This window comes from Cornus florida, unplaced genomic scaffold (assembly GCF_030987335.1).
Source record: "Cornus florida cultivar Cherokee Brave unplaced genomic scaffold, ASM3098733v1 CherokeeBrave_3.0.0_Hap2_Chr04, whole genome shotgun sequence".
NCBI classification, from domain to species: domain Eukaryota; kingdom Viridiplantae; phylum Streptophyta; class Magnoliopsida; order Cornales; family Cornaceae; genus Cornus; species Cornus florida.
The window spans coordinates 55,832,056-55,856,837 of record NW_026775574.1 but is presented as its reverse complement, the minus strand read 5'-3'; the positions used below and the strand labels follow the sequence as shown (position 1 = coordinate 55,856,837).

General features: G+C 36.8%; 1 pseudogene; it reads left to right on the top strand.

The window, feature by feature from the left end:
- Nucleotides 1-20,079: 20,079 nt before the first annotated feature.
- LOC132304985 (large ribosomal subunit protein eL42-like) lies at nt 20,080-20,781 on the top strand (annotated as a pseudogene).
- The last annotated feature ends 4,001 nt before the right edge of the window (nt 20,782-24,782 follow it).

The window sequence follows — 24,782 nt, the reverse complement described above, 5'->3', positions numbered from 1 at the left end:
TAGATCTCAGCCAAGTTCTATTGATCTCAGCCAAGTTCGATCGATCTCATCACAGTTCGATCGATCGAACTTCCTCAAGTGCGAATTAAAGTGATATCCAGCTCATTAAAAATTATCTCATAGTCCAATCATTGGAGGAGCCTTGGTGTACGAGCCCAGACCATTGGGTGTGACATTTGAGCCACCTATATAAGGATTTGAGCCACCTATATAAGGATTTGAGCTACTTTTTACAAAAAGAGGAGAGGTACAATTTTTAGATCTTAGAGATAATTCTTAAAGAGGAAGAAAATAAGAGAGAAGGCTAGAGACACATTCTTGGAAGTTCTTCCATTCACATCAAGAAGAATAGCATTTCTACCATGGAGATAGCCCTTGAGGGTTGGAGAAGCACATCCATGAGTGGCTAGATATCCTCTTAGGGCTAGAGTTAGCCCTAAGCATGCCTTCTACATCTTGATTTATGTATTTTTTAGGGGATTTGTGTTGTAATACATGTTTTGACATCTTTTTGTACATGAATCTTGTTTATTCAATGATTTATGTGGTTTAATTCTTCCAATTGATTATTTCATTCTATCCATATGTCTATGTATGTTTGAATAGATGCTCATATGTTTATCCCTAGCTTTTGTGTTATTGATGCATGCCTATGTGTATTGATACTATAGATCTAGAGATTGTCAAGACATAGTGCTTAATAGAATGCTCTTGTGGTTTATTTGATGGTTCATGCTCATTTCTTGATGGATTATGCCTCTCTTTTAGTTTAATTAGTTTAATTTCATGACATTAGTTTAGTTGTAGTGTAGTTGCCTTAGTTGCTAGATGGGAGGACAATCCATGCTTGTTGTTTGATGTTCCATACTTTTGAATGCAAGTAGCATATGTCTCTAACCTTGTGATGTGTTTGGATTGTGAGCTTAAAGGAAGGATTAATGACTTAGTTTGATATATTGTGCTTTTCACTAAGATGACTAGACAATATATGCTTAATTGGTCATCTATGTTTGTTGAAACAACCACACACACTCATCAATATTGCAACACATGTTTTCCCCTCATTAATTGTTCATTAAGTGTGTAGAAAGGTTATGATTAGTGGTGATCTCTAAATCCTAAGATCTCTCTCTCTTGTTTTCTCTATCCTTTAATTACTTGTTTTATATTGAGCTTGATTAGTTTAACTTTTAGCTTAATCAACCAAACTGACTATCTTTTGATCACTCAACCTGCTAACCCAAATTTGGTTTCCACACCTCAATATGACACCAATCCCTTGGGACGATCCCTATTTGCCCTATCTATATTTTTAGTTAGAGTTAGTAGTAGCTTTTATAAATTTAAAACTTGGCCACATTGCACACTCACACTCTCATTACAAACATCTTTTTCAAGCTTTAGGTGCACCGCGACAGAGCACACCAAGTTTTTGGCGCCATATCCAAAGATTTTGGTGTCGTATCCAAAGATTGATATCTTGCTTGCACTTGTGGTCCACATCATCCTGATTTTGTGATTGTTTTGAGATTCACTCTAGGATTCTACACTTACACAGATGCACACTAACATTCATTTGCGGGGTACATGCTTTGTTGATTATTGAATTGGTTATATCCCAATTGGGCTAGTAGTGCATTGAAAACTTTCATCTTGATAAAAGTGGATGACAAACCCTTTTCATTAAGTAGCCGGGATTCTAGCCTCATCAAGCACTGAATTTCTCGCGCCAAAAGGTGGAGGGCCCAAACTCTAGGTTAATAACTTGATAAAATAAAATAAAATAAAATAAAAGTTTCAAAAGTAATAAAAACGTGAGGACTTCTCCCAAAAGGTGAGAAGTGGGAAATGATTAGATGGAGGTTGTTTTGATTTGTAGCCTAGTTGATTTGAGTTTGTAAGTCCTTAGGGGTGTTTGAACACCTAGTGCCCTAAAATTGTCTGGTTTGGGAGTCATTGACCTAACGCTCGACCTCATGGATCGTTAGAAAGCTTAATAGATCAACACATTGCACTATGCTTCCATCATTGATCCTTAGGATTAAATAAATAAATAAATAAATAAAAATTGAGTGAAAAGAATAAGCGCACCTAGATAAATAAAACTTTAATAAAAGGTCCACTCTTTGTCTTGATGATCGGTACTAAATTTGTGTGCTAGTTTGAGGGTAAGGATGTGATCATTTCTTTAGTTGGCTTAGATATCAACATACTTGATGCCGGTCCACTCAAAAAGGATTCTAGAGTTGTTTTGATTTACATGATCATTTTCTTGATATGTGGAAGACCATATTTGCTTACTTGATGTTGAAATTTTGGGAGATTGCTTGGAAAGGGTTGAAAAATTACATACTTGAGGTAATTTTTTTCCAATACTTGTTTGCAATATATGTGCCTCTTTAGTGAGAAAGAGCTTAATGTTTGTGGGTATCGTTTCTGAAAACCCTCACGACACTTCACTCGTCCACTAGGGGTAACCTAGGGGTTTAAAAGGCTTGTTGCATATGCTGAATGCAATCGTGTTCCTTACGAAAGTGGCGTTATCCATTTATTGATTTCTAGTTCATAGTTGTATAGTTGTTCATTTCATTCATTTACTTTCTAGTTCATTGCTAGGGACTAGCAATATTTAAGTTTGGGGGTGTGATGAGCGCCGAAAAATGCGCATTTAAACCCCTTAAGCTTGAGTATTCTAAAACCTTTATCTATCTTATTTTATCGCCTTAGATTAATTTTGTATTATTTCCATTTTCAGGCATTTATCCCCAAAATAAGTTAAATCAGCCAAATAAGAGCATAATTGAAGCAATCTTGAGATGAATCAAATAAATGAGCAAAGTGGAAGCAAAATGAAGCAAAATGTGGAAAATTAACAAGTTCGATCGATCTCAAGAACACTTCGATCGATCTAGAGTTCATCAATCTCAACACTTCAAGATGGATCTAAGCTCTGTTGTCCTTATCTAAAGATTCCACGAGGTTCGATCGATCCAACCTTCTTCAATCGATCGAAAGTATTCGATCTTATCCACACCTACCACCCACCTACCATTTTTGTCTTCTTCCCAAAAATATCTTAGAGATTTGTCTTTATTCAAAAAGGCGCCGCCAAAGATGACCGATCTCTGCAGTGTTCAATGGATCTCGGCTAAGTTTGATCGATCTCACCACAGTTCAATTGATCGAACCTCCTCAAGTGTGAATTAAAGTGATTTCCAGCTCATCAAAAGTTGTCTCCTAGTCCAATCATTGGAGGAGCCTTGGTGTACGAGCCCAGACCATTGTGTATGACATTTGAGCTACCTGTATAAGGATTTGAGCTACTTTTTGCACATATGCAATTTTTAGATGTTAGAGATTAATTCTTAGAGAGGAAGAAAAGAAGAGAGGAGGCTAGAGACACATTCTTGAGAGTTCTTCCATCCACGTCAAGAAGAGGAGCAATTCTACCATGGAGATAGCCCTTGAGGGTTGGAGGAGCACATCCATGAGTGGCTAGACATCCTCTTGGGGCTAGAGTTAGCCCTAAACATGCCTTTTACATCTTGATTTATGTATTTTTGAGGGGATTTGTGTTGTAATACATGTTTTGACATCTTTTTATACATGGATCTTGTTTATTCAATGATTTGTGTGGTTTAATTCTTCCAATTGATCATTTCATTCTATCCATATGTCTATGTATGTTAGAATAGATGCTCATGTGTTTATCTCTAGCTTTTGTATTATTGATGCATCTCTATGTGTATTGATAATATAGATCAAGAGATTGTCAAGGCATAGTGCTTAATAGAATGCTCTTGTGGTTTATTTGATGGTTCATACTCATTTCTTGATGGATTGTGCCTCTTCCTTAGTTTAATTAGTTTAATTTCATGCCATTAGCCTAGTTGTAGTGTAGTTGCCCTAGTTGTTAGATGGGAGGACAATCTATGCTTGTTGTTTGATGTTCCATACTTTTGAATGCAAGTAGCATATGTCTCTAACCTTGTAATGTGTTTGGATTATGAGCTTAAAGGAAGGATTAATGGCTTAGTTTGATATATTGTGTTTTTAACCATGTTGCTTAGACAATGTATACTTAATTGGTCATCCATGCTTGTTCAAACAACCACACACACTCACCAATATTGTAACACACGTTTTCCCCTCATTAATTGTTCATTAAGTGTGTAGAAAGGTTATGATTAGTGGTGATCTCTAAATCCCAATATCTCTCTCTCTTGTTTTCTCTATCCTTTAATTACTTGTTTTACATTGAGCTTGATTAGTTCAATTTTTAGCTTAATCAACCAAACCAATTACCTTTTGATCATTTGACCTACTAACCCTAATATTGTTTCCACACCTCAATACGACACCAATCCCTTGGGACGATCCCTATTTGCCCTTGCTATATTATTAGTAGTTAGAGGTAGTAGTGGCATTTATAAATGTAAAACTTGGCCACACTCATCTTAGTGCAAAAACACACTCTTCAAGCGTTGGTGCAACGATGACACACCACCATCCCTCCTCGTAGGAAACGTCCTCATCAATGTCCACATCAACCCAACTCAAAATGTGAGAAGGATCCGACTCATACTTCTGTAGCATCGATACATGAAAGACATTGTGGACTCTGTCCATCTGCGGTGGCAAAATAAGTCTGTAGGCAACCTCTACTACCCGGTCCAAGATCTTAAAAGGTCCAATGAATCGTGGCGACAGCTTGCCATTCTTTCTGAACCTCATTAACCCCTTCCGTGGAGAAACCCAAAGAAAAACGTGGTCTCCCACCTCAAAGGTTAGCGGCCGTCTCTGCCTATCCGCATAACTCTTCTGTCGGCTCTAAGCTGTGAGAGCTTAATCTTCTCAGCAGTCTCGAGTACTATGTCGGGTCCTTAGGCGACTGTCTCGCCCACCTCAGTCCAACAAACAGGAAACCTACAAGGTCTACCATACAACGCCTCAAATGGAGCCATCTAAATACTCGCCTGATAACTATTGTTGCAGGCAAACTCAATAAGTGGAAGGTGATCCTCCCAACTACCTCACAAATCAAGTACACATGCTCGAAGCATATCCTCCAAGATCTGGATAGTATACTCCGACTGGCCATCCGTCTATAGATGGAATGTTGTACTAAGATGCAACGATGAACCAAATGTTGCATGAAGTCCTTCCCAGAACTTTGAAGTAAACTTGGCATCCCGATCTGAAATAATAGCCACTGGAACTCTGTGCAACTTCACAATCTCTTTCACATACAAAACACCAAGTGCCTCTGCGTCATCTGTTGCCTTAATAAACAAAAAGTGAGCCGTCTTGGTTAATCTATCAATAATGACCCATACGGCTTCATTTCCCCTCCGTGATCTAGGAAGACCTGTTACAAAATCCATTGCAATCTGCTCCCATTTACACTGCGCCACAGGCAATGGTTGCAACAAATCGGCTGGTCTCTGATGTTCGACCTTCACCTGCTGACAGGTAAGACATCTAGCCATAAACTGTGCAACATCTTTCTTCGTTCCATTCCACCAATACTGACGTCTCATATTATGATACATTTTAGTACCACCTGAATGAACTGCAAAGCGGGAAGTGTGAAATTCCCGTAAGACGTCTTCACGACATCCTGTGGAAACAACCAACAAGCCTCTGTGCCGTAGACCTCTATTTGCATGTAAGGTCCAATCTTTCACTGTCTCACCATTAGAGATCAAGGTGTAAATGGCATCCAAATCGGGATCCTGCCTCTGCGACTCAATCACTAGTCTGACAAGAGTAGGATGAGCCACAAGACTAAACAAGAATGCCGACTCACAGTAAGCATCGTCATCAAAACACTACAATCCCATTTCTGCCAAATCTTCAAGCATCTTCCATTTCTGAATAGCCAAACTGGCTAAAGCCCCACGAGATTTCCGGTTTAAGGCATCTACTATGGCATTTGCCTTGCCCAGATGATACTACAAGTCAAAATTGTAATCTTCCAAGAACTCAACCCATCACCTCTATCTGTTGTTCAAGTCCTTTTGGGAGAAAAGGTACTTGAGACTCTTGTGATATGAGGACACCTCGAATCTCTCACCATACAAGTAATGTCTCCAACACTTCAAAGTAAACACGACTGTCGCTAACTCTAAATCATGAGTAAGGTAGTTAAGCTCGTGAGTCTTCAACTGTTGAGACCCATAAGCCATTACTCTACTATCCTGCATCCACACATAACCCAAACCATCACGTGAAGCGTCACAATAGATCACATAACCCAAGCCACGCTTGGGTATCACTAACACTGGAGCTGTAGTCAACCTTGTCTTCAATTCTTGAAAGGATGACTCATAAGCTTCATTCCATGTAAACTTGATCCCTTTCCGAGTCAAGCGAGTCATAGGCGCTGTCAAGTAAGACAAATCCTTCACAAATCTTCAGTAGTAACCCGCTAAACCAAGAAAACTGCGGATCTCAAACACATTATTGGGTTGCTCTCAATTCAGATTTGCTTCTATCTTTGATGGATCAATCGATACTCCACCTTCCGAAAACAACATGCCCCAAAAACTTCACCTCTTGTAGCTAAAACTCACATTTCTCATATTTGGCATACAATCGATGCTCTTGCAAAACCTGTAATACAATACTCAAATGGATCTCGTGCTCCTCCCAAGTCCGTGAATACATAAGAATGTCATCCACGAAAACTACCACAAACTAGTCCAAGTAATCGTGAAAGACGCGATTCATCAAGTCCGTGAATGCCACTGGCACATTAGTCAAGCCAAAAGGCATAACAAGGAACTAGTAATTTCCATACCATGTACGAAACGCTGTCTTTGGGATATCTTCATCCCTAACCCGCAACTGATAGTAGCCTGACCCAAGTCAATATTTGAAAAACAACTAGCTCCCCTCAACTGGTCAAACAAATCATCTATCATTGGCAAAGGATACTTGTTCTTAATGGTGGCATGATTCAACTTCCGGTAATCAATGCAAAACCTCAAAGAACCATTTTTCTTCTTAGCAAACAAGACCAGTGCACCCCAGGGTGACACACTAGGTCGGATGAAACCTTTCATCCTCAAATTATCAAGCTGTCTCTTCAATTCTTCCAACTCCATCAGTGTCATACGATATACGATATAGTGCCATAGAAATCAGTGCGGTACCGGGCATCAAATCAATAGTAAACTCCACTTCTCGGTGTGGAGGCAACTCTGTCAAGTCCTTTAGAAAAACATCCAAAAAATCACGAACAAATGCCGGATAAACCTCTTATACAACATCATCTTCTTCGGCTAAAAGAATAGCCAAGAAGTAATCACTACGACTCCGTCCACGAATTCCATACAATGATAAAGGTTGGGAATCACTTCGATCTCCCATAAAAAAGAAGCAATCTCCCTCGGGAGTACAAACTGTAACTTTTCATCTGAAACAATCAATTGTGGCATGAAATGAAGCTAACCAATCCATCCCGAGAATGGCATCAAAGCCAGTCATCTCATAGAGGATGAGGTCAAACATAAAAGTCTGTCTGGCTATCACGATTGAGCAATCCCTCACAATTCTACTCAAAGACACTGAAACCCCAACTAGCGTATCAACACATGACGCCCGATCCATGAAACTAACCTCTAACCCCGATGCAAGTGCAAATGATGATGAAATGAAGGAATAGTATGCACTAGAGTCAAACAAAACATAGGCCCAAGAACCAAACACTGGAAATATACCTCGAAGAACTGATGGACTAGAAGATGCATCGGCTTGTGTAAGTGCAAAGACATGTCCCTGTGGTGCATGTGCCTGAGAACTGCCAACCTGAACACCTGCCTACTGTACTGACACAGTAGGAGTATCCCTCCTAGTTGGTCTTAAACCCTGAGAAGACATGGCAGGCTGTGCTGGTGGTGGTGGTCTGAAACCTACCTAAACTGTAGCCGACTGTGACGGCCTCTGCTGTGACCCTCTGCCACTACCGGTGCTTACTCCCCGATTAGGACAATCCAGAATCAGATGGCCTTGCTGGCCACACCTATAACAAGCTCTTGATAGCACAGAAACTGTAGTCGAGTTTATAGGACATCTGGACTTGTAACGTCTAAGCTACTGACACTGATAACAAATAACTCCACTCTTATCAAACCCAGCTGGCATAGGAGTAGTAGGAGCGGATCGTGCAGACTGCTATCCCTGAAACTGAGATGAACTACCTATATTCCTCTTCCATGACTACCTTTCTAAAGATGGTCCTGCATTTATCTTTTTCTTCCACTATTCCCTTCCTGCATTTCTATCTTTAGCTTCCGCCTTTAGTATCAATACTCTTTCCACTGCCTCCAAATAAACTTTAAAATACTGTGCTGTTATCAACGGCCACATTTTGTAATCAAGACTGGAAACAAAGTTTCGAGTCTTATCAACCTCATTTCTCACTAACTTAGGAGTAAAGCGAAAAAGAGAAGTGAACAACTTGTTCTTGTATTCCATCACTGACATATGACCTTGGATAAGGCCATTAAACTATTCCCATAGCTCCCACCTCTTGGTAACTGAAAAATATTTCTCATAAAATAGTTCCTTGAACATGTCCCAACTCATCTCCTCAACCTTGTGCTGATTAGTAACTGACTTCCACCAAAGCTTAGCATCTTTTGAAAACTTATAAGTGGCTAGGATGATTTTTAAATGATCATCTGTCACATCCATAGAAGTCAAATGGGTTTCTATTTGATCCATGTAGTCGTCCGCTGCCATTGGATCTGCGCCACCCTCAAACATCACTAGCATCAACTTGGAAAATCCTGTAATAATCTTAAGACGTTTTTGTGCTGACGTCTCTTCTGCTTGAACTACTGGTTGTGGAAGAGTAGTAATTGTAGCCCTCAAGTCACTCTGCAACAGATGATTCAGTACCAGCTCAGCTGAGCCTTCACCCGCTTCAACGGGTGCTTCAACATTGTCCCTTCGTGTGGAGACACCTCTAGGGGGAACCAAATCCTTAAGAAGTGTGTCCTCCTTGACCTGCTCCATTGGATTGGAGCTAGAACTCTCACCAATATCTCCTCTTGTCGGCCTAGGGCCAACTTCCCTTGGTTCTTTCGCGGTGGCATCGTGCTATAAGACAAGAAAACGGTTCAATAATAATAACACTAAGGTCCAACCGTGAACAATTCAACACAAAAAGATACTGCACAAACACTTAGCTTGCAAGACTATGCAATGAACGCATTAATATAAGCATATAAGTACATAAGCATGTAAACAAGTAAAAAGTTAAGTATGTTTTTTCACATAGCAAAACACTTTTGCAAATAATGAAATAACAATGCAAATGAATTCCCATACAACCCTAGGTAGGCCTCTACCAATGGTTTTCGAACCAATGCTCTGATATCAAATTTGTAATGACCCTAAAATGATACCATTATAAAATAAAAATAAAAATTCGGCATGACCTCTACTAAAAAGAGTCCTACAACAACCTGCTTAAATGCATAAAAAATATAATGGCCTCTCTTGGACCTTCAAAACTTATCTAACCTGTCCCAACACACTGCAAATAATACATTTCCAAAACAACAACATCAACAACCTCCTCAAAATAGCCCATCATCATTATCCCATTCATCTAGAACAAAGGAGTACATGTCTTATACATAGTCCCAAGCTCACATACTAGAATTTTACTCCCATAAAGCAGAATTACAATAACAAGAGTTCATAAGTCTCTATACCGAATATAACAAACTACGGTTTTACAAAAAAATGATGGGACTTAGATACAAAAACAACAAAATGATCTTCTAATCCATACTAGGCCTATGGTGGAAAGTCATCCGCCACTTCTTTTCCGTGACCTAAAAAATGTAAAATATAAAGGGTGAGCATATTGGTGGAAAGTCATCTGCCACTTCTTTTCCGTGACCTAAAAAATGTAAAATATAAAGGGTGAGCATATTGCTCAGTAGATGGTGCCTAAGACACACCTTTTGTGACCCCATGAATCCAAACAATGAATAGAAATATAAAAAACGAGATTAGGCTATGTCGGGAAAAAATACAACAATTACAAGGCCAAAATGGATAACGTGATTCTATGGAATGCTATGCCATACTATGTCACTCTCCATTTTCAAAATCTCTTCCATTTCTTCACTTTTCAAACCGTTAACATAACCCGTCCCTCGGTGACCCCTTGGCGACATGAGAGAAGGATTGGCTACTGTCCCTGACCCTCAGTAACCCCGCGGCATCATTTGGGGCCCAGATAGCTCAACCACGCTAGAGCGATTTTTCTAGTTCCCTCTAGGCTACATTAACGCCACGGACCCTCGGTACCCCTTTGGCGTTCGAGTTTTTCACAAAACTCTTTAATCAAAACTTTATCCCAAGAATTCCCCTTTTTTTCATTTCAAAACAATTTTTCCCTTTTTTCATGCCCAATGCTATGCATGAATGTCTCATATATCTCAATGTTGTACAAATAGATAAATTCATGCTCATCAAGTTATTATTCAATAATATACATGCTTTAGAACATAAAAATTTCTAAAATTATATTTCATATTTTCTAATCACCAAACTAGCACTAAAGACACAAAAGGCTTGAATTAATCAACAATTAACATGCTTCGTAAGAAATGTTTTTTATTTTATTTTATTTTATATAATTCATGTTTTATTATCACATAAACATAACAATTTAATACCATGGGCATGAAAATTCAGCAATTAAGCATACTTTCATTATCATATATCACATAAAACATAGCCACACCTTTTTCACATAGCAAGTAAGTAAAATCTACATGGAATTTCACAATTTAAGCATGCTAAAACACAATTTAAGCATGCTAAAACACAATTTTTTTTAGAAATTAACTCACAAAATGTGATACCCCTCGGATCCGAGACACGGGTTGATCAGGCCCAGGCCCAAACCCGAGGGAAATCAAACAATTAAAGTATTTTAAAGCGAACATAGATGACAAAATGAAATAATAAAGATAGAAAAAACTGAAAGAAATATTAATAATAAAACCCTCCATGTATAACTGAATAATAAAACTCCAATTCTCCAAAACTTCAAGGTTACAACTTGGGAATCCACCAGTGGACCCCTAACCAAAAGTTCAACTGAAACTAAAAACTAAAAATAGGTAATGCTAGAAACATCGAGAGAAGTCCTACGTAATCAGATGAATGTGAGACTGTCCTCGACAAGCACGATCAAGCTCTAAGGCTGGAACCGTCCTATACCTGAAAAGAATAATAAAGGAGTGGGTCAGACCCACGAGCAAGTTCTAATCTAACTGCAATCCATACAGTGACCCGATACGCAGATACACCGTAGACACCTCACAATATCTATCTAGTCCATACATAAAAATATATTCATACGAAGGGACATTCACTGGTCTATAATAGGGGTCTCAACCTGAATAGAAGGTAACATGCGAATACGCACCCAAAGGTGGGCATGAGTACCTAGACCTAACAGGGTACACCTCAACCTATTATAACCAGCTACGCATCCACCGCATATACGCACCCTAACCAACGCGTCTGAGACTCAAGCTCAACTCGTGGTACCATAAACATATATATAAAGTCTGTCCAAATCCAGGGTATGTAGTTCAACTATTTACTAAACTGACATACAATAAACCAACTAGTTAGTCACTCAACTTATTCAGTTGATATGACTTAATTATCCTCCGTTAATCCAGAAAGTCATCCAACTTGGTTACAGCTGATCTGACCTAGTCACAAATAGGATTTAATATCTTTCAATCCATTCCATTAATCCATTAGGTTAGGTTTATGCGTTTTGAGCTAAATCGTTCCTAGTATGTCACCGTCCCATACCGATACATACAATCCTCCATATCCATGTAAATTACAACATATATAACAATTCAATAATTTACAGACCCAAAACCACCATCCAAATAATTGTAGAAAAATATTTAAAGTTTCAGCAATTTAAATCCAAACATTTAATCATATAATTGCAGGAGACGATCTAATAAATCAACAACTAACATCCAGAGCCTGTATAGACCAAATTTAATATGTCAAGAACTCCATCATGCATGTGAATAGGTTAAATAATCCATTATTGTCCAATAAATTGCTAAAACAATTTCAGAAGATTGTTTAATTTAAATCCAAGCATTAACCATATAGTTGTAGGAAACGATCTAATAATTTAGCAACTAGCCTCCCGAGCATGCATAGATTAAAATTAATAATTAAATGACCTTATCATGCATTTGAATGCATTTTAAAACAAGTTTTATAAACACATTACATTCTATCAAATTGCTGAAAGTTAATTCAACAATTAATTTATCTTCCATTCGTTAACCACATAGGAAGTGCCTTAATTTTTACACTGTTTGTCCCGACTATTTAGAATTAAAATTTAATCAATTTAAGGTCTTAATAACACCCAAATTCAGCCTTCTAATCTCTCTATGGAACCCCAGAATTTTCAGAACCCTTCCCATGCCCCAACAGTAACCACCACTCGAAGGAAAAAAAAAAAAAAACAAATTTGACGGTTACTATTGAAAAGAGCCGGCTCCAAAACTTTAGGAACCGGCTCCATTCAGCCTAGAGCCGGCTCCAAGGTCATTGGAGCCGGCTCAACATGTGTGGGAGCCGGCTCCCACTTCTATGGAGCCGGCTCTCACCTCCTTTGAGAGCCTTCGTTCCCGTTTTGCTCCGTTCCAGTCCGTCTGCTCCCTTTCTGATCAATTCCTACCACTCTATTGGGTTCTAAAACTAATCTTAGGAGTCTTAATTGAGTCTAGAAGCATCCCCAATGTTGTTTACAATAACTGGGACCAATTACAGAGGTTAGATTTAGCCATTAAACTAGCATGTTTACAGTATAAAATTTAAACTACTCCATTCCATTCCAACTCCTCTGTTCCTCTTCACCCCTTCACCTAAAGATCTTATACCATCATAGTAACATCCCCATGATTAATTTATAGAGGTTAAACACAATTACAGAGACTAAAAATTTCTTAACAACATAACATGCTTAAAACAGAAAACTGATCAAGACTTGAAACAAGCTTGCACGCATTATACCAGAATCAATTTTAACACGTAAAGATCATCAACATATTATTTAATAAGCATGTAAGTTTAGATTTTATAATTAATTAAACCCTAGAGATTATCTAGGTGCACAAAACACAAGCCAGAGGGAAGGAGGAAGAGAAGAACTTGCCTGTAGTTTTGGACTCAAAACTTTGTCACCGTCTTCCTAACTTCCGGCAACCACTGACTACCTTCTATCCTCCCTTGGTTCTAGTCTAGTCCACCACAACCCTTCCTTGGTACTCACTGTTCTTCTCCTTGACAATTCTTACAGTGCCTCCGTTCACAACCCTCTGTGTTATGAACTAACTTCACGTTTATGTATTATGACATATGATTGAAAACCCTAGGCTAAAGTATAATGGTTGTATTTATAGGTTTAAGTCTAAAACCCTAATCCTTATAATATTAGAGACAGAGCCCTAACCTTAATCCTAGTCGGCCCACAACAAAACCTACGATTAACTTCTATGTCGGCTACACTAGGTGACGTCCAAAAGAACTGTGAGTAAAGTCATGTATTTAAAAACTCACGTAACTTAATTATAACATTACAAGAATTATAGTAAGTTAATTACCTAAGTTTAAAACAATGAATTACAAATAATACAATTAATAATTTAAATAAACCAAATAATGCACATAAAATCAATTTAATTCAAATTTCAAATAACCAATTAAACAAATAATATAAAATAAATAAAAATGCAATATAATACATATTAAAAATGCCGAGACTATCCTTTTAAAATTAGGGGTATTACACAAAAGCCCATGAATATGTGAATTAGAGACTCCTACCTCTTAGGATGCAAAATGGATCCAAAAATTCGAAATCCCTAGAGTTGGCCAAACAAAGAATTGTTTACATCTACGCGTAAATCTCACCGTACTCTCCGATTTGCCGCAAACGGCACCCAAAAATACCAATTGGTGAAGGAGAAATCAAGGATTGAAGTTTGTAGGAAAAAGAAAAGAAAAAAGAAAAGAATAGAGGAAAAGAGAAGCTCAATTTGGGAGAGAAAGAAATGGCGCCAAAGTCCTCTTGGCCACCAATAAATAAAGTGGTGGGTCCCACCACTTTTCCATTTAATATATATATATATATATATATATATATATATATATATATATATATATATATATAAGAAATCATAACATTACAACAATAATGACATAATTTTATGGGTTAAGTGCAAAAAACCCCCTGAACTATAGGGAAACTTGCAACTAAACCCCTAAACTACAAAAAATGCAAAAAACCCCTTGAACTATGCAAAAAAGTTGCAGATCACCCCATCCGGCCAAGTTCCGGTGACAATTAGCCGTTAAATTTGGTTGAATTTTTTAAAAGACCATACTACCCTTATAAACATGAAAGGACAAGAGTGCCCTTAAATTTCCAACATTTGACTCCAATATCCAAACATGGCTTTAACCTTGTGATTATCCAAACATGTCTTTAACCGGCTGGTTTGGTCACCGGAGAATATATACAGGTTGTGAGCTCGTGGTTCTGTCAATACTCACCTTTACTGGGTCATGGTAGCTTGGAGCTCGCTGTTGGGTCAGTCGAAACTCACTGGAGCAGGATGAACGGAGGTCGCTACTGGGTCAGTTGAAACTCACCGGAGCGAGATGAACGGCGGTGCTTGCGGAGGTGCTGAAATTAACAGGTATGAGTGTAGAGAGAGGGAACGAGTGATCATCAGACGGCCTTAATTGCCCTTCGCCTCAGCCACAAACACCCGATGATGGTGAACAGGATGTCGGTGCTTGACGGGCAGCAACAACAGAATATCGTGATTAAGAACGGCGGTGGAGCAAGGGAAGATCAGTACCAAACTTGGTTTGCCATTTTTCAGTTCGGCGAGTGGTGAGGATTGGTGGTGAGCACGGATTCTCGATCCAAAGTTGTTGATGCAGAGGTCTCGGTAGGAGGAAAATTCTCCACGTTGATGGTGGTGGTGAGCTGGCCGCCGGGCAATTCCAGTCATCCTCTCCGTCTCCGACGACTTCATTCCGATCGCTCCAACTCCGATTATATCAAAGACGAGTCATTCTTTCCTCTAAACATTCTGGAATCGAGTGAGGAACGGTACCATGCTACCCTAGGACAACAATCAGATCCGTTTTCCAGTAAATATCGTGATATATATATATATATATATATATATATGTTTATATAAATAGATAGATGAAGAATAGGAGAGAGAAAGCAAGTTCTGTTATAAATTGGGGCATTTTTTGTCATTTATTTTCATCCAAAATCTAAACCATCTTGACTTCAGTTAAGTGTCACAATCTTAATTACTGATGTTGTTCCGACATGGTGTAAGGCCACAACGGAATCTCCCACCTTGTAGAGTCCTTTGGTCTTGGCATGTTACAGAGCAAACTCGAGTGCTTTCTTTATGGACTTGGCATAGGAAGCCCTGGCAGATCCTGCAGACAGAACTGGAACCAACCCTCTAAAAATAACGTCGCTGTATCTCCGGCAACTCAGAATTGGGCTTTATATATATATATATATATATATATATATATATATATATTTATTTATTTTGATAATATTTATTTTATTTTCTTAAGGGCTCTTTTGTAATTTCATCATACTATTCAGTAGGTTGTCGCTCTCCCATTGGTTGGTGAGATTCAATTTGCCATGTCAGCAATTTAAGTCAACATTATTTTAAACTGCGTCGTTTTTTAATAAGGGCAAATTTGTCTTTTTTCTTTTTCTGAGTGGGCAAATTGCAAAAAAATGAAAGTTCAGGGGGTTTTTTTTTTGCACTTAACCCTAATTTTATTTCCTAATTCATTTAAGAGCAACTCTTAATATAGAAACTATAAATAAATTAAAATTTTATAGTACTATTACTGAATATATATATATATATAAATAAAAATTTATATTTATATGTAACTGTGTCTACGTCATATTCATATCTTATTTTTTAAAAATTTGAGGTGCCAACGTATCCGTGCTACATAGATAATAAGTAATTGGTATAGTTTTCTGTCCAATTTTCCTTCCTTCATATAAAAATAATTCATTGATACGCAAAACAAAAAAAAAAAAAAAAAAAAAAAAAAAAAAAAAAAAAAAATCAAAATCTCAAGAACTCGAAAAATAGAACTATTTTCAAAGAATTATAAATGTCAAATCTATGAAAATAGAGATTTTTTAGAAAACAATTGTCAAAAAATTGAGTATGCAAATTTTTGTACAATTTTCTTACTTTCAGTTATCAGAAAACAAAAAATTATTCTGTAAAGTGAACCACCGAACCAAGTATTGCCAAGGAGTTTTTGGTAATCATGATTTGAGAGCTATATTAAGTGTAAAAAAAGTAATTGATGACATTATTTTTCTAAAACATATAAATTATGAAAAATATTAACTTATTTGAAGTAGTTTTTCTTTTTATTGGGATTAGAAAGGATAAACGAATAAATATAAACATAAATTAAAAACTATATATGGAAACTTAAAAAAAAAAATTGCATTGATAAAAGAAAAGAAAAGAGAAGATTAAATTAAATGTGATTTTTTTTTGTTTTAGGCTTTGAACACTTCACACCCCACTAAGCCGACGCAAACCCTAACCCTACTGCCTTGGTGATAGAAAATCCATATACCCGTAACTGAAAAGTACGGGGAGCACTCAGAAAGCCCTAACGGTCGTCGTCTCTTTGTAGGTAGCATCAGGTCATCAACAATGGTAAAACCCCGTCTCTCTCTCGATTAATCTTAATGTTTCTCTCCTACTAATGTATAGAAGTTGAGAACGAAGAGGAAATGAAAAAAAATTCTCTCTCATAATATTATTTTGATCTAACCTACTTAACATGGCCATCAACCCTTTCGTGAAGCAAAATTCAAATCTGTAGTACCTTAATTGAGAAAGTAAATCATTCATGATACACACACACACACACACACCCACCCACCCACACACACAGACATTTTGAGTTGATGTATTTAGTATAGATTTTCTGGTATTAATGGATGAATCCTTCATAGGAGTTCACTGGTGTGAAATTTAGCATACCTTATTACCAATATACGAGATGTTACTTTTGGTTCATGTAGATTTCAGTTTTTTGACACCTGAGATTGAATTCTGATAGAATTTTGTAATTCTATAGCTTGTTCTACTGGAAAAATGGAAGAAAGATTGATTGCCTATAAACAAAACCGAGCTATTGGTTTGCTATATGCCCAAAATCGATTGCTTGTAAATGCAAACTTTGTACACTTTTGAAGCTCTTCTTGGATATTTTCCCATTTTTATTCTAATGCTAATTGTATTGTATAGTCCATGTTATTTTGAACATATTCTGTTCTAACTAGTAGTGACTACAATAAGCATAAAAGTGATTGATATGTCCACGAGTGTTGAACATTTTTTGAGCTCATTTTTGGAGTTGGATGTGATCTACAACTCATGGTCAGACCCTGATGCCCTGCATATTTGTTTTCCTAGCTGACTTGAACTGATCTAAGTTGCTGATTCTTGCAAATATCTGCAATTGGACACATCGAGTGCCGTCTAGAAATCATGGGTTGGACCTGATATATTTAGTGTGCACAGAATCGTTAATAATTCGCAAATATTGTAGATTTTTTTTCTTTTTTTATAAGTAAGATATTGTAGATTTTAGGAACTTGTAACTGCTTTTTCATTGTTGACGTCAACTGGCAATTTGGTGTGCCTCTAGATCATCTCTTGTTAATTATTAATGGAAGTAGAGGCATTGTTCTTTCAGTAGTGTGTCTTGTCCAGCCATCGATTTCTGTATGGTTATGGATTTTCTTTTTCTTTATACAGGTAATTGTTTTTCAATTTTTTTAATTTCTACTTCTTTTGAATGGGTGGGGGTTGTGTCCATCACCCCTTATATATATATATATATATATATATATTCCTTTTATTTATGTTTTATTTTGAAGAGGTAGTTTCTGAAGTCATAAAAGCCAAGGAAGTAATGGTCAAATTTGTGTTGGTCCCATACTTAAAGTACATCATATTGACATATTGATTTCAATTTGGTTAATAAAAAGATGCTTTTTCCTTTGTCTCTTTGATGTTGGACAAGGGAGCAGCCTTAAATAGTTAAGAACTTAAAGAATTCAGAGGCTGAAAGTTCAAAGAACTAGGGCTGAAATTTGGGATGTTTGATAGTAGAAATGTAGGAAATCAAGAAGAATAGAAAACGAGCTGCCTATTGGCATCACACCAACAGGGTCAGAAAAATAGATTATGGTTCAAGAGAGATAAATGATTTGAAAATAAGAAAAAGCCTATTGGCATCATACCTAGAAAACAAAAAACCTATTGGAATCACCCAAACAGGCCTAGTTATCACACCCAGAGAAGTCCTCACACCCTCGGAATTTGTGAATCACTCACAAATAAATCTCAAAGGATATTTTTATTCATTCATTCACTGCCTCACCAAGTTTACATCATACCCTTCTTATAGCAACTTATGACCCTGAGATTACCCCATGATTGAGGTAATAAAAAGTTGACTCTATAGCATAATAAAAGTAATCAATACATAATTGAGGTAATCAATATTTGACTCTATGATTACCCCATAATTAAGGTAATCAATACTTCCCTAATAGCATAATTAAAGTAACTAAAAGTTGACCAAATCTCCCAATTATTCAAAACTCCATGTGGACCCATATTATCTAGCGTATGCCAGCTCGAATATTAGAATCCTCCTTTTGGCGCCTTTTATACACCTTTAAAAATTTTTGCCATTGATTTCCATCACTCTTTATTCCCCCTTCTAAGGTTGGGCTAGGAGTCATCAGTTCCCAAAGATTCTTTGTGCTTGTGGAAAAGGAGGGGGGAAACTCCATTTTCCAATATTAGAAGTGCTGGATTGATATAGATTGAAAATCAGTTGCACATAATTCTATCTTATTTGAAAAGATATGGAAGCTGGAATTTATGGCACTTCAACATTATTCTCCTTCGACTACTTATTGAATTTCTCAGGCATCTCTCTACAATCAGCTTTTACAGCCGCCAGCAGGGATTTATATTTAACAGTGATATTGTCTGTTCAATACGGTGGAAGTATATAAAGTTGTGTGTATCATCATCTTAGCACATGTCTTCCAGACCCTCATTGGGCTTTCCTTTATTATACAACCCTGTATACTAGATTTTCTCAATAAGGCACTAGTCATTAGTCATTACATATGTAGCAAACAGCTGCTTATGATGGCAGCATGGCAAAAATAAGTTGTTGTATGGAAGAGAAAAGGTTGGTCAAAAGGTATAGGATTTGTAGTGGTGGAAATTCTAAGAGCTTTATATGGTATAGCTTCAATCCACCCCCCTCTCCAAACGTTCAGTTGTGGTTCAGATGGGTCATTGCTAAAATGAATCGAATTCTATCAGATATTTATATTTCTCCTTTGAAATACTCGTGTGTATATATATATATATATCCTATAACTTTCATTTCACAGTAGAAACTATTCTAGGAGAACTTTGAAGCAGTTCCGTTCAGATGTTGATTGTTCTAGTCTTGGTTTGACATGGTTTACTCGTTACTGGTTCTGGAAGAGTGGAAGAGTTACTCTCTCCATTAGCTAAACCATTTCTTCTATGTACACAATCAACTGAGGGCTCCTTGACATGTATTGCAACGTCTCCAATAAGCATGCTCCATGAGCTAACTTGTGTGTTTCATGGAATTCTTATGAATTGTGAGTGTGTTATGATTTTTTGTATTACATTTCCATTGATTTTATTGGTTCCCATTGTTTTTTCCCAGTTCTTAGTTAACTATGAGGTGTCTATAATATTGAAACTTCTAGGTGAGATCCCTATCATTTTTATTTCCTAGTTTTTAGATGCAAAAGCAAGAATGAAAATGCTCTCTTACCAGATTGCACATTTTTAGCATTCATTTTTCCTATTTCCATTTTGTTGTAATATGATCTGTATCTTGCAGGTGAACGTTCCAAAGACAAAGAAGACATATTGCTAGTCTAAGGAATGCCGGAAGCACACCTTGCATAAGGTTACGCAGTACAAGAAGGGAAAGGATAGTTTGGCTGTGCAGGGCAACGCCGGTATGATCGGAAACAGTCAGGTTGTGGTGGACAAACCAAACCTGTTTTCCACAAGAAGGTAAAACCTATTTCTATTATGTCTCTTTACTTTACAAGGTATATATCTTATTTGAAATGACCCTCATCCATGTTTTAACTAACCTATGCACTTCTTTCCCCATGAAGGTCCTATCTTATAAATTTAGCCTTTGTATGGTTGGTAGAGACTGTAGGGAAAACTTACAACATTGCTTTCTCTGTGTAGGCGAAAACTACAAGGAAGATTGTGCTGAAGCTGCAATGCCCGGGGTGCAAGCATGTATCACAGCACCCAATCAAGGTTAGCTTCTTAACTTCCATATGCTCTTTTGTTTTTGATTCCTTAAGTGTTGCTTTCTTGTTCTTTATGGACATGTGATTGTTGCCCTTTTATTGCAGAGGTGCAAGCATTTTGAGATTGGTGGAGATAAGAAGGGGAAGGGGACTTCTCTTTTCTAAGTGGCAGTTTTATGGAGTATCATCCTGGTCTTATTGCTGTGCTATGTTTCTTGACCTAAGGTTTAACTTTCAATTTGAATGCTTCTGTTTTTATGCTTGTTTTGACTTTTTGAAATGGATAGATATACCTTGCATACTTGAAGGGCAATGTAGCTTGGATTAAGCTATTGAGATTTTGAATATAAAAATGGATTTTAAATTTCAGTATTTAGCTGGCAGGTTCTATAAAAATCTCGATAAATCTAATTGGTTTGTGTTGCATTGTCCATTCGGCTTTCTTATTTGTTGTCATAGGCTTTTGTGTACTGAGCCTTGCTACCCTATCAGTGCCATGATAATACCTTCATTTGTATATTTGTGCTTATATATATATATACATATTTATATTGATTACTGTAGTATGATTGTTTTTGCTTTTCTTTATTTTTTTAGGTAAATTGTTTTTTATTTTTATAGAACTACTCTTATAATTTGAGTAATAGGGAAAAAGAATAAATGATGAAGAAATTTTACGTAATTATGGGTGGTACCCTCTACACACAAATGCATTGATAAGGGGTCACCAAAATGATGATTAATTTTTGAATTCAAATCTGGTGAAAAAGAATTTATGAAGAGTGGATGTGTGAGTTATTTGTCATGAAAAAAAAGGCATTGTTTTCCTTGAAAAAAATTAGTTCTTAACGTTTTATTTTTATTATACATACATATATATATATATGTATATATAGACATACGGAAATGATCTCTTGCTCAACGGTGAGCAAGAAATTCGTCCACATATATGGATATGTTTTTGCATCTGAGTGCTTCCTTTTAGGAAAATTGTTTCAAGTATTTCTATTATGTCTTTCTAGGAAGGTTTCTCTCTCCCTCCATGCCCATTAAAATACTATCTGTGCACATTTTCTAATATGGAGTACTTAAAGTTGTACATTTAAAGTTATATGGGTGAATTATCCTGACCTCCTCACGTTTCCATCCTCAGACAAAAACCTTTTGAAAAACCAGTGTCCCCGGTTAAAATTACAGAATTAACCGTGTAAATGTTTGTAATGACTTGTACTCCCATCACTTAAGTGAGTTGCTGATAGTTGGAAATTCTCTAAAGTCCTTGCACATCCTTAGGTGACCTAACACATCAAAACTCAATGTTAGATGGATATTCCAAAACAAATTAATTGACTTCTTTCCATAGTTGTTGGTTGCGTTTTTCTCCGGTTGAAAAATCTGAGTGCGACAGATAAACATACATCCGTCATTTTTAGTGAGTGGAGTCTTATTTTTGACTTGTTTGGAGAGTGTTAGAGAGGGTGTTTCATGTGATCCCACACTCCTGATTTTTGGAGGGTGGCACCCTTTTGTGTTTGGTGGTGTGTTTGGCAAAAAGCGGAACAAAAGATCCTTTGATGAGAAGCGGAACAGGTTTCTATTGGACACTTGCTAATATATTTTTATTATTAAAAAAAAGAAAAAAAAAAGAAGAAGAAGGAGCATGCGTCCACACAAAACACTAGAAACATGATTGCACTCCTATGTGCCATTTTATTGGCACAAGCTTGTTTGAGATCATAAATGGATCTTTTAAGCTTAAATACTTGATTTTCTTCTCCTTTAGAAATGAATCCTTCAGGTTGTTTCATTTAAATATCTTCATACCTATTTAGGAACTGCTTCTACATCCATTTAATATAATCTCATAGTCATTGTATGCAATAATTGTTAACAATGTCCCAATGGATTTCAGCATTGATACGAGCGAAAAGTTTTTTCATAGTCAATATCCTCGTCTACTTCATTTAGCCTTTTGTTACTCCCCTTCTTCATTTAGCCTTTTGGTCTACAGATAAGTAAATGACAAATTGCAAATATAAGCTACCGCACAAGTATGAATACACTGAAAACTATTAGACCTAACAATTATGTTGGTTTTCATCGTGAAAATTTGAGATATACCTTCTAAAGGTCTGTCCTTTATAGATGGTTATTCCAATAAAGTGTGTGCCAAACAAACTTCGGATAGACTTCCATTACTTATTCTACTGCACATGTGAAACTTTCATTAATAGTCATATTCTGTTTCTTCTCTCCATGTATTACCAGTCTAAAACCATATATTACTAGCCTAAAACCAAATCTACAATGACAATGTTCAATACAGTGATTTATAGACTCTACGCACCTGAGATTGATGAATTTTGTAATGTGAAATCTTCATTGGGTCATTCCAATGGTTTAAAACCACCTTTAATTGAATGCTGCATCAGTGTGTTGTATGATAGTGTGTTGTGCATCAGTGTGTTGTATGATAGTGTGTTGTACGGAGTAATAAAGTTATAAGTACATTAAAACCTCTGAACTATCAACCAAAAGCACAAAACCCCCTGAACTAAGTTAAGGCCCCCTGAACTATGTAAAAAGTGCAATTTAAGGGCGAAATTAAAAGTTTCGGTCATCGGAGGTCGCCGGAGATGTTAGGATTACCAAATTGCCCTTTAATTAAATAACTTAGTTTGGTTGTTTGAGTAGCTGTTGTTGCTAATGTGTCAAGTGCAATCTCAACAACCAATAGCATTGTGGCATCACATCACCTTATAACAATTGCACCTAATTTTTAGGCCAAACACCACCTTATTTTAGCGCTAATCAACACCGACACCTCCTAGCCAAACAACTTAGTTAACCATCTCCATCGTCCACGGCAGCCGCCACCTTTTTTTTTTTTTTTTTTTTCACTTGTTGAAACACTATCCCTAGCTCATTCCATCGCAACATAGCAACTAAAACGATCGAAATCTACTCCTCTAATCTTGAGACTCTGAGACTCTTGATTCCAGATAATTCACGTATAGTGCGAACATGGTTTGGGCTCTCTGGCAGCATTGCGTTTGTGTATGTATGTGTATATATATGTATATTTGGAGGTGAGAACATTGCCCCCTGCACTCCATTAAATCCGGTAAGCAAACACTAAACACCACCCCAAAACTCCGGCCACCAATCACCACCGGTTGCTGCTTGTTCCCTCCAATTTTCAGCCATTAAATCCGGCCACCAAGACACCCAAAAACAATACATAGATTTGAGAATCCATTAATTAAGAATTTCTTTGTCTTCATTGAGTTTAATTTTGGCTTTTATGTATGTATCAAAATTAAAGCATTGAGAGGTAGACCAAAAGAATCTTTAATTGTGAGTACTTTAGTTGTTTGGGGAGGAGATTTTGGATGTGGACTCGAGAGAGATATATATTGTTCTCTTACCACCACCACCATCTCTGCCGCCATCCCACCCCACCATTACCGTCTCTGCCGCCATAGTCTCTCACAAGCACTCCTCTCCCTCCCATCAAAATGGATTTAATGATATCTATGTATATGATGTGTGTATATACAAATTTGAGGAGTGAATCCTGTTTGAAAGTCGATCCAAATCTTGTTGATGTGTGTATATAAACAATTTGAAATTGCTCCGATTCCTTATCAAGATCAAAATGAAACCCAATTGATTCACACCCAAGTTAGGTCTGATGATTGTTGATAGGGTTGCAGAGAATGAGAACGGAGAGATATGCGATTTGGAAGGAATGAAAGCTAATGGGAGTTAGGGTTAACAAATTGGGGCGGTTTAACTGATTTAATATTGAAATGGTAATAAAGGTAATATTGTCATTTCAAAATTATGTTTCACAGGAAAAATCAAACTGAACGGTGACATGGTGTGTTTTTTTGGCAAAAAGTGAAATAGTATAGGGGTTTATTGTAAAAATGGAAGTTCAAGTGGTTTTTTGGAAAATAGAGTAAAAATTAAGGGGGTTTATTGCACTTTACCCTAAAGTTATAGAATAACTGAGAAATCATAGCTAAGTATTACTGGACAACTTAGCCTCATGACATAATATTTTGGGTAAACCTAATGGTGTAATTAATAAAATACATATATAATTTACACATGTAAGCAACATAGTAATAAAATTCAAAATAATACTCCATAATAAATAATAAAAAAACTAATAGAGTAAATAATTATAGACTTTCAAGAGCATTTATCTCTAACAAATTTTTACATCATTACTGGTATAAAAATA